Raw genomic sequence first — 15,683 nt, forward strand, 5'->3', positions numbered from 1 at the left:
TTAGTTTGGCCTCCTTTTGGCGCGGTCTTTAAACAAGAACTTTGGCACAAATTGCACACGCAGAGCGAACATTCCGACTTGCCTCGAGATTTACAGAAGGCGAAACAGAAACGGCCACAGAAACAGAATCACAATCTGAAATTTATGCAGTTCGTCCGCTGGTGACCACAAAAATAGAAGCCACTTCAAGGCGCTGACTGACTCAGCTCGACTGCTGCCGCTGCTGTCGGCCCAATGTTTGTTTAATCTGTCTGCCTTGGGATTTTCCTTTATTGCCCCGTCGCTTTTTGGGTCAGTTTTCAGTTTTTCAGTTTTGCGAAAAATTATAGAATTTATTTCTTTGCCTCTGCTTAATGCTGAATGCTCAGACCTCAGTCCATAGAAAAGGGAAGGCGGCGAAATGGCTCGTAAACATTTTAAGTCTGCGCTGGCCGGTGAGTGATTATTTGCCAAGTGTATCTGCACACGTCAAGCGATAAGCGAGTTAGCGAAATTAGCGACAAATCCCAGCCACCAAATATATGTTTAGATTGCTCGACAAGAGCCACAAAAAAGAAAAAACAGCGGAAAAGAGCCCACAAAAAGGGCCATCACGACAGGTCCGAGTGATATGATAAGCGGCAAGAACAGGCCAATCAACCCAAGACAATGTGTGCATAAGGTTAAGATCTGTTTAGATCCGCTAATCCAGCTACTTATCTAGATTCTTTCAACAAAATATGGTTCAACAAAGATGATGACAAATGTATGCCAGCGTAGTCAGGCGATTCTTCATTGAAATATTTCGGTTTAAGAATAGTACTTATAAAGTCATTTATTTGACGCTAATGTAATCTTCGCCTGTTAATCATCTTTTCTTTAATATTTTTTTTCTGATTTTTATTTTTATTTGCATTGCGGTTATTAAACATTATACAAACTTTACTTAATAGTTATATAGAAAGTATATAATGTTCCAAAATATATTTATTGAAGTAACAAGAGCGCAACCCACAAATCCGTTGGCAATTTATGGTTCGACCTTAGAGGAAGTGCCTTAATCAGTGGTTACCAGTGCCATTTATAGAGTTTCCCAAATCTGCGCTGCTTTAGATACCTATTCGACAAATCGCTGGCCATTTCGTCTTGAGCCTCAGAAGATACATATGTATCTGAAGCTGCGAAAGTCGACTAAATAAATAGTTACGAGTAAAAGCGGGATTTCGGGGATCAGCGGGGGCCAGGGCACTCTACACATGTCGCGCACAATTGCCACTAATTTAACGTTGGTTTTTCTTTCATTTTCCCTCTTGGCGCAAAGCTTTCTTATGCTTAAGTCTGCCTCCAAAGCTGACACTTTGCGCTGCTACTTACACACACATTACACTCGCACTTGTGTGTGGTATGCCCCCAGATACAGATGCGGCTGGAATGGGACCACACTTGAGAGCATTACTAATCTGTGTCTTTTTATAAAGCCACGCCACTGCGAGGTCAGGCCCCAGAAGAAGAAACCAGCAGCAGAAGTAGCAAAGCATCCACGCCAACGACGATGATTCGCCGGCAAAGTATCTCTAATGAGACATAAGCGCAGAGCACTTCAGTGCCCAACTTAGTTGGACATCTCTCCCAGTTTCTCGGATTCTGGGGGCACTCTCCTTCTCTCTATTCCTAATACCCTACACAAGAGGCTATTCTTTATAGATAATTATGTCTTGAAATGTGTTTTAGATTGATCCACTAAGACCTCATATATGTGCATTCTAAGGTTGATATCATTCAAAATCTATTAATTTAATTTAGTATCGTTTTTAGAGACAAGAGTATAGCAAGTATCTAATCAAGAACTAATAGTTTCTTGTACCCCCTTTACTTCTGATTGTGGCCCTTGGATTGGCCGGGTAAAACGTCACTTTGTGGACAATTTATGTAACCGAATGATTGTAGGCGTGCCAGCTACTCCTTAAGAAAGCCTCCTCTCCACAGAATATTACCTAAGACATAAAACATTTCCCAGGCGGGTGACAGAAAGCAGAAGTGCGGATCGGAGGGAGATATAGTAGTGGGAACGTGCATTGTAAAGATCTGGAAATCAACGCTGTGGCCCCAACCAGCGATAAGAATCTCAAGTGCAAAGCAGCCAGCGAAGCGTTCGACAAAAAAAACGAAACACAAATACAGATACACAGGCGCAGATAGAGCTACAAATACAGATAGGGAAAAGTATCTGCTACCGCTGGTGGCTTTACAGCCTCAATAGTTGTCTGCTATTTGAATAAGTATTTTTCATTGAATTTCGTTTCGTTGTGTAAATTTTCAGAGTGAGAGAAGAGGGAAAAAGCTAGTAATTAAGATGCACGAGGCAAACGGCGGAAGCGAAAAGATGGCGAACCTCTGCTCAAATTGTGGGCGGCTCTGTGGGAGTGGGCGTGGCATGGAAAAGCTCGACGTCCGTTTCACATGAACAATTCGTGGCGATAATTTATAGAATAAATGAAATGCACTTCATGGCTATACACACAAAAAAAAAATAATACTATATACTTGAAAAAAACTACCTCCGGCGGCGACCAAGTCCGTTCCGTAATTAATCTATCTGCGGTTTTTGACGTGCTTTGAATAGTCCCAGCGATTATGGCTCGCTGATCATCATCATCAGCATTAACATTAACATCAACATCAAAATCAACATCTCATCTCAGCTCAGCTCAACTCAACTGAACTCATCATTGTGTGGGCTTACCACAAAAGGTACCGAGCTTATTAGATGCCACCTTCTTTTGACTTATGACAAAACAACAAAAGTGCGCACATATATACTAATAAACGACGCGACAGCCAAAAGAATGCAACTTAATTTGTATGCCAAAAAATATAATAATAAAACGACCCAAAACAAAACGAAGCATAACGAAACGAAAGAAGCGACAAGTCAAACAAAAAGATGAGCACTCAACAAAGGAACATCGGACAGCGAAATGTCTGCGAGTATCTCAGACTGGGACTCGGACTCGGATTCAGAACCAGACTCGTATTCGGACTTCAAATGAAATCAAAAGTGCAAATGACAACAAAAGGCAGGAATCGGGGGACTCAGGTTTACGAGCAGGCCGAGATTGAAGAAGATTGAAGCACCGAGGGAAGGGGCAGGCTTTTGGTTAATGAGAGCCAGCAAAAAAACTCAGATACAAGTACAATACCACGACGCAAAAGAACCAGCAAAGAAATTCATTTTTCGAGGTGGCACTGGACGATACTTATTGATTAGCATATTGCAAGTGATTGATAGGATAGGGTTCGACTGAAATATACTCTAGTTCTATTTGTAATGAACAATAATAAATTCTCAAATGCATAAGTTTTCCATAATTTATATAAATTGGTAATGTAGCTTAGTTAAATATATAGATAAAGATGAATATTATAGGTTCTTTATAAACGAACACTAGACAAGTAAGCAAACACAGTTTTGATTTCAAAGGCATTGTAGCCACTTATGCTTGCTTTTATTTAAAATTTCGATTATTGACACAACTGAAGATCGTTTATTTGAACATGTTTCTCTTTCCAGACAATCGACAATTCTTATAAACCAAAATTTGTTGATAAAGTATTGTGCTCTGTGAAAACTTATTTGAAATTTGGTGAACTAAATTGGAAAGTTTGTTGCTACTTTAGTATTTGTTAGAGTAGATATACTTAAAAATAAATATAATATTCAGCAATTGCAGAATACTACTATAAACTTCATTATTACAGGGTAGCAGGGCAAAATGTAAATCATCGTGTGCAAAAAGTGAAGAGAAACCAACAGCAGCAACAAAAAAGCCAGCGCCAATAATCAATTGGAGTGTCTGTCTTGGGTTTTATTTTTTCGGGGCGTTAATGGGAGGTGGTGGGGTGGTGCTGCTGGTGGTTCTGTCGGTGGTTCTACTGTGGCTCGGTTTGGTTAGTTACCGCCAGCGGCGACCGCATAAAGTGGAAGACAAGTGGCGGCATGGACAAGTGCCATAGAAATTGCGATTGTCTGTGGGTGGGTGTGTGTGTGGTTGTGTGTGAATTTCTTGTGTGCGTGTGGGTATTGCACAAGAGCCAAATGAAAAGAACGCAATGCAAACGCAAGACACCAAAAAAGCAATAGCAAAAGCTAAAAGAATCCGAAGCAGAAGCACAGGCCGAGCAAGAAGAGGATGGAAGGCAAAGGCACAACTCAAGCACGCACTTCAGACGCAAAAGAGACGGACGGAGTGCCAAACGGACGGACAGTGCGGACGGACAGCGCTACAACGCAACAAGAAACGCCGGACGGGCTAACTTCAGATACTCTTTTAGTGGGGTCTAAGCTATATCCGTAAGATATAGTCATAATTCAGAAATCTTCAAATAATTTGGAAGAGGATAGTATAGTTAGCAAATGTAAAGGTTTGACTAGCTGCTTGGATTTTTTTATATTTTGAGATACATTTTGGTACATCATACTTACTCTACCCCATTTGCAAAGGGTATCAAAGAGATATAGACAAGGCACAGGCTATTTTATAGCTGCTTGGTGATGAATGACTTGGGCGGTTTGGGCCTAAGGAGGCGGGGCTACGGGGCGTCAGGTGCGGAAATGTCATTTGAGCTGTGCATTGGATTCAATGACGGTATGGATGAAGATAATGATACCGATGATGATGATGACGAACTACGTCCATCCACGAGCTCTTGTTGTGCACGTTCCATCGTTCCGAGTTCCAACCATTACACATACGAACTTTCAATAGTACAAAAGTACGAAGAGCGAAAAAAGGAGCACAGTCACCAGTTAGCAGTTCAAGTGTTTTTCCAGAAGCAGAACAATGGAGGTGGAAGAAGCAGCAACAGCAGCAGCGACAAATAATGCAAACAAATTTTGAGATACGAGTACGAAGAGTTAATGAAATTATATAATTGAAGCGACGGACTTTTGATGACAAAAAGAAATAAGTAAGTTCAAAAACTTAGCTAGAAAAAAAACTTGATTATATGAAACATTGATAAGTTATTTTAATATATCGGATATCTAATGTGCAAACTAAGTACTGATAGTTCCTTCAATGTCAAATCTCGTAGACCTCAAGAACAGATAAAGGCATTAAAATAATTCACTTCCACCATCGCAATTAACGCCATGAAAACATTCGCAGTGTCAACGCGAGACTTGGCTGCAATCCATCAAATCGAAAGATTCAATGCGAGCAAACTGAAGAAACAGTGGCGATCGGTTGAGAAATGGAGAGGAGGGGAAACCGATAGGTATAAACTTCCCATAATAGCGCTAATTGTATGATATTTAAAGTTGATTATTAAGCTGCCACTCGGAGAGCAAATAAAGCGCATTTAACAATAAAACAATTAGCTTTAGTAGTTTTTGTATATCAATAAAACATAACAGCAATTAAAATGTCACTGGCGAAAAATCACAAGCGACTGCAGTCGCTCCACCACTCGCACGAACTCATAGATACAGATACATTTGTATCTGGCCAGCGCGTATGGCATTGCAAAAAGTTTGTATGTTTGCCTCCGCGGGCTTCTGCTTCCAGTTTCGCTCTAGCCGTACTTTTATTTATACGTATTTATGGTTGTGTAAATTTTAATTTAATTGCCAATGATACGCGTCATTCAAACCTCGATGCGATACATTACCGATGACGACGACGATTGACCACGACTGTGATGTTATCAAAAGTAAACAGACATGTACGAGTATGTGCGTGTGTGTGTGTGTGTGTGTGTGTGTGGATGGAGTTGAGAGTGTTAAGCGAATAATGCGGGGGATTTTTATGCTCTATGAAATGTGCAAATTTAACAATGCTGTGACCGATGGGATTGGCTGATATTTGAAAAGGGGATTTTATTATGATCCAGCGAGTTTATTGGGTTATTCAAAATGGCTGTAATTTGTTTATCTAAATTTCATTTGATTTAGTCACTTCATTTCAATAACACAAGCTGTTGTTTGCTGCATTACTTAACAATTACGATACATAATTAAGTCAGTCATATTTTACATAAATTGAAATCATAGTTTTCAATGCAAACTGAAAGAGCATCTGTAATTCGGCTGCTGCCATCAGCTTGTATTTTATTTTATTTGCCATTTTATTGGCGTATTTCAAAATTGTTTGGTGTTGCACGATAGCAGACGCACCGATACCGTATGAAATGACACTCGAGGGGCCACTTTTGCTCGAGTTTCCTTGGCCTGATGGATGACTTGCTACTTGATGGCTGCATTTCTGCTACTTCCAATTGAAATTCAGCTAGCTTTCAATTTAAGGTTCGCCAAAAGCGCTCAGCTAATGCGGATTCAAATTCAGGCTTGATAAATTGTTTGACAGCCCATTGAAGCGTGTAATTTTTCGCATTGTTTCACTTGCCATTTGAAATGAGTTTGCAGGCTAGTGATCTATCGCCGCCAACCGATCTAGCTCTGGCTTTCCTGTCTTTCTATGTGCCGGGTGTTAGATTTAATTTATGGCGCAACACAAACGCTCCATGCTCTACATATTCCGGCTACCAGTTGGTTAAAGGTGTGCCACCCCACCGAAACCGAAAATGTTTGGGTCGGTCAGAGACAAACATCATGCGCCCATTCCACGCGGTTCGATGCCATCCCATCCAATCGCTAATTGTCATCGACACGGGTCTTTGTTGTTCTGCAGCTGACTGAAATGAATGGATGGAAATTGGGGATGGGCCACCGGGTGCTTCTGTGGCCGATGCACTCCAAGAAAAATCGATCGAGCAACGATTTCAATATGCATTACGAAAAAAAAACCATATATCCTGTTGGGACATGCAGTATATCTATATCAAATCGTTTCCATTGATGCTGTTCTCCAGGCGCGTTTCGTCACTATGTAAGTTTTAAAATGTTAAAAACTTATGTTATTTTTTTCCATGGACTTCTGTTGTTGTTGAAGTTCCTGCTGCTGATGATCTCCATTCCATGGCAATTGCCTATCTGCCGAAAATTATCAGCCAGCGACTGAGTGACCTCGCCTCTTCTCTTCTCTTCTTTTCTTTTCTTTTCTTTTATTTGGTTATTCTGCTGCTGCGACTGGCTTCGCATTTATTCAATTTATTTCTATTGCCGCCGCACTCATATCGCCAGTTTTCGTGTCGAGTTTCGTGCCGAGTTGAGCTAAGTTGCGTTGAGTTGAGTTGGGTTGAGCCAAGTCGTCTTCTTTAACATCTCCTTGGTCTTTGGCCACAATTGTCATTGTACTAATTCCATTAAATGATGGCGACTTGCGTGCTTTTGTAATTGAAGTGCTCGTGCAAATGGAAGACGAAGCAGCGAGCGCAGAGGAAGCAGTACAGTCAAGCCACACTATGGCGAATGGCTACATATTTTGGCAAAGTATGATAGGTAGACTTATAATAAGAGACAGCCATTCGTAATTTAAATAATTGTAGGTCTTATTCTTCTTTAATTTATCAATTTATCAATAAACCAAACTTTAGAAACTGCAGTAAGATCCTTAGAGAATCTTCACAGTGATAATAGAGCTTCGGCAATGGCACAAAGCATCAGCATACGTAAAGTAGAGCTGGCGTAGAAGACTTTGACTTATAAATAGCGGCTAAACCGGAGGAAGGGAGGAAGTAGTTCCGGAGGTGACTGAATAGTGTCTGAAAAGCTGAGACATCGGTCGAAAAAGAGCAGCTCAATAACTAAGCCACGCCCCTTTCGGTCCACATATGCTTGCTCGAGTGTTCAGTCTGCTCGAATTGAGACATTCAACGCCATCGATGTTGCTGCTGATGCGGTTGCTGCTGCTGCTGCGACTGCTGCTGCTGCTGATGTTGCTGATGTTGCCGCTGTATATGTTGCTGCTGGCTCGCTCTTATCTGTTGCTCGAAATTCCTTCAAGAACGAGGGGAAGTCTGGCACCGAGAATGCTATACCCTTTCATCAATAATTCTTTTTATCGCACAAATAAATAGAATTCTTTAAAAAGAAGGGATGAACTCGGAAATGCCTATACATTATGAGTGAGTACTTACATTTATGAGAAATTTTAGTGTGCTTTAAATTAGTAAACTTGGAAATCAAATTATATTTGTTAAATGTTCAGCTCATAACTTTCCAGCATGCACTTATACCTCTATAATTTAATAAAAAGTATACATAAATATAGTCGCTAAGCTTCTAAGAAATTAGAGTATTCCAGTCGGCTGCTTTAGCTTTGCACGCGCTTTTCCCCCCTTTTAACCTCTTTTCCACCCATTTTCCTTTGCTCTTGTAACGAATGCTTATCGTGAGGGCAAAAGCAAAGCCAAAACGAGGCCGTCGTTGTTGCTGCTGTAGAATGCAATTTTCTAATAATTTCGTTTTTTCATTTTGCGTTGTTTTTTTTTCTGCCATATATGTATGTATGTGTGCACTTGTAATCACCATTAAAAGCGCTTGAAACTTTCTGCCCGTTTCCTTTGAGTTCCAGCGGCTGCCCCCTGACCCACCATGCAGCACCCTGCACCACCCTGTGCCACCACCACCCAACCACCCACACATATCTACTTATGCAACCCACAACAGCTTCCCGCCAAATCGTCCCTCTAATCGCCGAACTGCAGCTGCTCAAGTTCTAATGAATATGTTAAATCTGACCTAATTTTACAGCGTAGAAAAAAAAGTTCAAAATTGTGCGCTCAAATGCATTCGCATAATTAGATGCAGCAGAAGGGGGCGGGACAAAGGGACGTGTCTGCAGTAATGCGTGCATTTTAAGTGTTGGCGTGGTGTGCAAAGTCTGGGGCGAAGGGCAAAAAAAAAAACGTTGATACGAGCAAAGCCTTTTTTTTCAGTCAATTTCGTGTTGAAAAGTTTGCAAGATTTACGGAAGAACATTTTTAGTTTTCGAACATTTTGGGCAGATACTCGGAAATGTAGATTGTTCCTATCTAAAATGGAAAAGTTTTGCAATAAGGATAGAACTTTTCTGGTAAAACTAGTTATTATAAAATGACTCCAAAAAATATTAATATATATACGAGCGTTTTCTTATCCACTGAGAATTGCTATTTTGCCCCTTTTTATTTTGAAACAATTTAAATTAATTTTTTTTGTGATTTAATCCTCATCAAAAGCAAACTAATAGATCAGCTGTTATCTACTGAGAATTGCTGTTTTGTCCTTTTCTTTTGAAACAATTTAAATGATTTTTTTATGATTTAAACCTCGTCAAAAGCAAATTAATAGATAGTAATACAAAAATAAAAACCATAAAAAACAATCATATCGGCGTCCTACTTTATTTTTAAAGCACCTTTAACACCCCTAATATTCCCACAGCGTCAATTCGAAAACAATTCACTCGAAGTCAAAGAATAATAAAAACAATCAAAGAACAAACCAAATTAAAAAGCAATTCCCAGCTTGGAGCGCCATAAGAAGTTCCGTGCTGTAACCAAGTGGACAACACTTACAACCTATCAAAAGCATCCCGGCCACCCCATGAAATGTCTCAATTTTGCGCTCGACAAAACTCCAAAAGCAGACCATATAATAAACACATAAAAGTAAATAAAAATCGCAATAAAAAACAACAAGAATACAAAATATCTAACGAACTGAGAGTGGACAAGCCGAAGTCGAGATGATGAAAATATCGGGCATTGCCAAAAATACAAAAAAATGGCTTTTTCTGCCAAACCAGCAATAAAGTCGAAAAGCAGTTTATCAAATCTCCACGCACCGAGGGGGTGGGATTTTCCGGGGAGGGGGTGGGGTGTCGCTTTTCTGGGGCGATGTCTCCCTGTTGCCACAAAACAAACAACAAAAGCCCCTGACGATTACGCATCGTGTGTCGTCGCCAGTTTCCTGACCAAATAAACAATGGAAAATAAGAAAAAGAGGCCGATGGCGATTTTTTAATACCCTTGAAGCATTAGGAATTTAATTTTAGATATTAATACTAAATATTGTTTAAATAATTAAACATACTGTGCTTTTATTATTTTAAATTTTCACAATTGCTTATTAGGCTTTTTAAAAAGATATTTCCCAGTTTATAAATATCGTGTTAATTTCTTATTCAGTATATAAATCAGTTTACTGCTGAGTTTCCTGTTTCGCAGCATTTAAAAATAAACTTACTGTTAACAAACAATTAAAAGAATACTTACAAAGATTCCTCGGGGCGTCGCAAACTTCTATCCAATTTCATGGAGCCATTTGTAATGGCCTTGCAACATCCCAATTCCCGGAAAACTTTTGCCGCTGTCTTCTCGTCAAAAGGATACGCAAGCCGCAAAATGCGGGGAAGGCGGCCAAAAAACTGGAGATGTAATGAAAAAAGCGTTAAATGTCTTAATTTTTCCTTGGCGTCTTTTAGCGAGGAGGGAGAAAAACGCATGACAGGCAATTTTCGCAAAAAGTTTTTTAAGAAACTGGAAACTCAAAACAGTTGGTTGGGTGAAATGAAGGGAGAGCCGGAGTTCAATGAGCCGCACAAATTAGCAATGGGTCAGGCGGAGCACTTGTGTGGTCAGTTTTTGGTTTGAATTATTGACATTTGTGTCAGCTACCCCTAACCCCCTGGAAAAATACTGCCCTCCATCCAAAGTTCTGGGGCAGCGTTTCCGATTTCTGTGGCGACAGCTGTGTAGAGTGGATAGGGCTGGGATCATATGGAGTGGCATGAGCATTGGCTTTTTGAGGAATTTATGCAATTCCAAGTGACTTCTGTGCGATTGTCCGAGTCTTTGCCGTTTGGAATTTGCGGTTTGTCGGAATTTTTAATTGGCGAAAAGCGGGGTTGTGTGTGCAAATGAAATGCAAACATTAATGAATAGCCAAAGAGTTGATAAATAGTTTGGCTAAAATGGCATGAAATCGATTTAAATTCAGTCACTGCCAAAGCAATGAATAGCTGCGGTATTTAAAATACATCATTGGTATTTACAAAATGCTGATATTTATTCAAAAATGTTCAATTATCACTTGCTATAAGCTTTAATGCCAATTAAATTAGTAAATATGAGCATATTTATATATATGAATTATATATATTTTCTTATGATTTCAAATCATTTAAATATTCACAAATTTGTGCGAAGGAGAAAAACAAATAGTTAGCATTCTCTATAATTTTTATTCGACTTAATTATATTTAATGATACCCATAAATTGCATTTGAGGACTCAATAAAACAAGAATAGCTCATGTGCTGATGACTAATTAGGTAATTTTGGCTAACTTTCCGTTTCGCCTGCAACCCTCTGCAATTGTTAACAATTATTGTGCGTGCATATAGTATAGACTTTTATGTTTATATATATTTCGCTGTGTGGCTGGGCTTTTTTGTTATGGCAACAGCTGCTGGGTGCTGCGGCGGCTGTTGCAGTCCGACAATAAATAAACAGCGGGCCACTTGAAATTGGATCGCCAAAAAAGAAAAATAAACAACGAGACAGACGGCAGCCATAAACCCGCACACCATCCACCAAACACCATATACCACACACACACACAAGCTCGAAAACAAACACTCGCCAAGGGAGTTTTCACTTTTCTGACACTTGACTTTACTTGGTTTGTCCAGGGTCCGAAGTCGGTTGACCCTGCCCCTGCCCCCAAAAAGCCCCCAAATGCCCCACCATGCTGGTGATGATGTCACAGCAACTGGCCATAATAACTCATAAATGAAAAGTGAAAATCGTGAGGAGGCCCTGCCTTCTGCTCGCCGTAGAAAGTTGCGCAAATTCTTTGGCCCTGGGGGCTTCGCATCGGGATCGGGGCTACCGACTGGAGCTGGAGATGGGGCTTAACTTAAATATTTGTTGAATTGTCACGCTTCTTTACATCATCAGCATCTTGGGGCCGATTGCCATCGGACTCATCATCGTCGGCGCTGTCTTCACCTTCATTCCGGCCGCATCCTGCGTACGTTTTTGAGGACAGCTCTCGATTTGTTTTATTTTCCATATCACACGGATGGGAGAAGAGCATTCAAGGCAAGTGAATTTAAATACTCTACGAGTTCTGAGCTACATTGAATCATTTTCTCATCGGATACTTGGTATAAGGTAACATATTAGCACTGATTATTTGCTGGCTACTTGATACCATCATGTATCTTAAACTAATGTTCTTATAGATAAAAATTTAACAAATTTAAAATAGTTAATGGAAGTCATTCTAGGTTATTAATACTTACTAACATATATGTATTTTTTATAATATTTTTATTTATTTTTGATTTTTATCTCTCTGAACCTCAATTGTATCTATTTCCTTCCCATACAAAGAGTAACTTAACTTCGTAGCACTTTTATTGCAACACTCTTATTCGTTTTGTATCTATTGACCGCACATTCCGACACTTGCATTCGTTGACGCCCCAGTCTCGAATTTTATTCCACAGCTGAGCCGAATCCGTATCTGAATCTCAGTTTGCAGCTGAATCTGAATATGAAGCTTTTACTGCTGCTGTTTCTGGCCTGCGGCAATTATGAAACGGCAGGCAGCAGACGGCGACTGTCGTTGACATTGATAAAATCGTTGGGCGCGTGCTGCGCCCAGACGACAGATCCGATGAATTCAGACACAATCGGAGATACGGATGCCAGAAGGTAAAAAAGGGGCCAAAAGTTGCTGGAAAAGCAGCAACGCAGGCACAGGCACTTATCGCTGGCGGCACACAAGCGTTTTTCCGGCACTCCGACTTTTGGTTTCATCGCAACGGGCTTGGACTTCTTAGAAAATTGCTTCCATTGACCGAATGCTATCCACATTCGAAGTCGTCTGCATTCGCTTAGCATATATTTCAAGCTTTTTGCCTGACATTCACTTTTTAGCTGCTCTGCTGTAATTTATGTTGCTAAAGTTCTAACACGGGTCACGTCGCAGACAGAAAGGTTAAAATATTCTTTAACTTTCAGGAGAGGCTTAAAGATACAACTTAAGTTTAGAATATTATAAATTTTATGATTTTATGATATGAGCTTAGCTTTCAATCAATTATTAATTGCTTCAAGGTCTTGTTATTTGATCCAAGAGAACCCATTTAAGCACCAAAGTCTCTAACACATTTCGAACTTAGCTTGAAACATTTGCGAGACCAAGAACCCATAGACCTACACATTTGTTTCCCCTTTTCGGTTGTTTGGCTTTGGATTTTCGGGTGGATGTTTGTTGCCGCCTGGGAACCGGTAGCGACGTCATTTAAATAAACAATGTGCACTGGTTCAAATTTATGCGCATATCAAGCTGACAAGGTTATGAAAATGCTAACACAGCCAGCGACTGCCAGACAGCCTGGTTTTCAGTTCCTGTGCACTCCACTTTTCCCCCAGCTTTCTACTCTAGGAAACCCGTCTCCGTATCCTTCAGCTGCTTACCCGTAGGCTTCGCCGAGCTTAAGGCTGTATCTGTCTGTCTTTACCTTTCCTCTTAGGCACAACTCACCTATGATTCATATCTGATGTCCTGAGTTCCATCCTCAGCTGGATGAATAACTTTTTGGAGGAGGAGGCGGTGGAACTGTTAGCTGGCATAATTGAAATGTAAATTTACGGGAGGAGTTTTCAGATGCAGACAAGTGAGGTGGCTCTAGTGAAATTAATATTTTGTTTGTCATCTAACAAAATAAACTAGAAATGGCATAAGAAATTAAGGTGCAAAAACAAAAACAGCTAGCGTGTGAAAGTGTGATTGTTAGGACTTGTTATTGAGTTGGATGGAAAAAGTTCTTGTAAACTTTTTGGTTAATAGTAGATATATGGTAATGGAAAAAAATGTGAAATATTTTTCTTAAAATTTCAAGTATTCTATAGTTTTTACAACAGCAACATTTATTTCATCAGCTGCAGTTCGCCAGCTAGGAAATAAGCACACCCACCCCAACCCCTTCATCTAGAGACAAAGCAACTCATTTCCCTAAGCATATGCAAAATACATATTTAGCATATTTTTTGCTGGCATTTTTATTTTTCTGGTTTTTAGGTGGAATAGTACATCTTTATGGCGGCCATTTGGTTACACATTTGGTAACTGGCGTCGCTCTCACAAAACGTGACTTTGCCTGCATTTTTGCGCCACTTGCGGGTGGATATCGCCGCCCATTTTCCCCTTTTGCCACCACCAACCACCCCCACCCGCGCTTGATCCACAAAGCAGACACACTTGCGTAAGACCCACTTTGGTGGTTTCATAATCAACACATCCAAGTGCCGACGACTACGACGACGGCCATTTTGCGGCCACCATCAAAAAAATGCCCAACAGAAGTGCCAACCATCCACCCACTGGGAAAACTCTTAGGAAAACTCTGCCCCCCGCTTCCCGCTCCGCACTTTCATTCGCCCAGTCGGCCTGCATAAAACGCTGCTTATTAAATTTCGCTCAATTTTAATAAGCAACTTTTTTGTGCGCACATTCCCAAGAAACAAAGTGAAAAATGCTGCAATTATGAGTTTTCCTCCTCAACGAAATATTTGTATTAAAAAAGAAAATCTGTGAAAGAAGATGCTCTTAAAATATAAAAGAAAATTTAAAAGAAAAAAGAAAACATTAATAAACAAATTAAGCAAATTTAAGCTCCTCACAATTGCCAAAGCAATCGTTTTAGCGACCATACCCTTTTCTAAACCAAGTAAAAGATAGTGTATTTGAGCACTGAGTAAAACAAAATAAAAACAGCAACGGACTGTGATGACTTTTAATGAATTTTTCACGCGCGCTTTTGCAAATGAAACTCATTTTGCCGGGGCACGTTCTTCCCTCTCGCTTTTGGCGGGGAGCGTTTTAAGCAGATTTGCTCGCATGAAAGCGAAAACTAGCGAGACTAAAATGTTATTACGCATACGCTCCGTTGGCCGACGGATGGCCCTTAAATTTGGGTCAATTTTAGTTGTTTTTCGTATACGAAAAATTTCCAAGCGCAAGTGTTTCAGTTTTATTCGTTTTTTTCATAAAGAGCCTCAGCTTGGGCGACAGTTCATCGACTGAAAAATGTTTAAACAAAAGCTGAAGAAGCAACAAGCTTTTCTCTAGTTTTTGCAAACGAAATGAAAGAAATGAGTTCACGTGCCCTCCCCGTTTATTTTAATTGTAAGATATTGTTGTTGCTGCTTTCCTTTATTTATATTTCCCTTCTTTTTATTTTATTTTTTTTTTTGCTCTGTTGGCTAACAAATAAAACAGAAATGAGCTGGGTTTTGTGGCCTAATTAGTTTCACCTGTGTCAATGTGCAAACAAAGCCGCCAAAGCATATGGAATGTATGCCAGGAGCTTTTGTTGCTGCTGCTGCTGCTGATGAAGAAGACAACAACGGACATATACACAAATATATATGGTATAATATTCAATGGGAGCCAGACAGACGAGACTGCATCCCAAACAATGCCAGCATTTACTGAAAAATCCATCCAGGGTAAGAGCTTCATTTGTGCTTTCTACAGAAGGCACCTATAAAGGAATAATAATCTCCACCAGTGAATGCTCCTATATTTTCGTTTTCATAATCACAGCTCCAAATGAAATAATTAAAGAAGAATGCTTGAAGTAAAAATAAAAGATAATCATCATATGCTTATGAGTCATATATTTTATTTTAAAGATGATTAAACTGAAGTCATTAGAAAATAATATAATCATGTAAGTTTAACATATTTAAATGTGTGCGCGGCGTGGGTGCAATAATCAAAATGGGTTGACTATGAATCCAAA

The sequence above is a fragment of the Drosophila mauritiana genome, chromosome 2L, assembly GCF_004382145.1.
Source record: "Drosophila mauritiana strain mau12 chromosome 2L, ASM438214v1, whole genome shotgun sequence".
In the NCBI taxonomy this organism is placed as follows: domain Eukaryota; kingdom Metazoa; phylum Arthropoda; class Insecta; order Diptera; family Drosophilidae; genus Drosophila; species Drosophila mauritiana.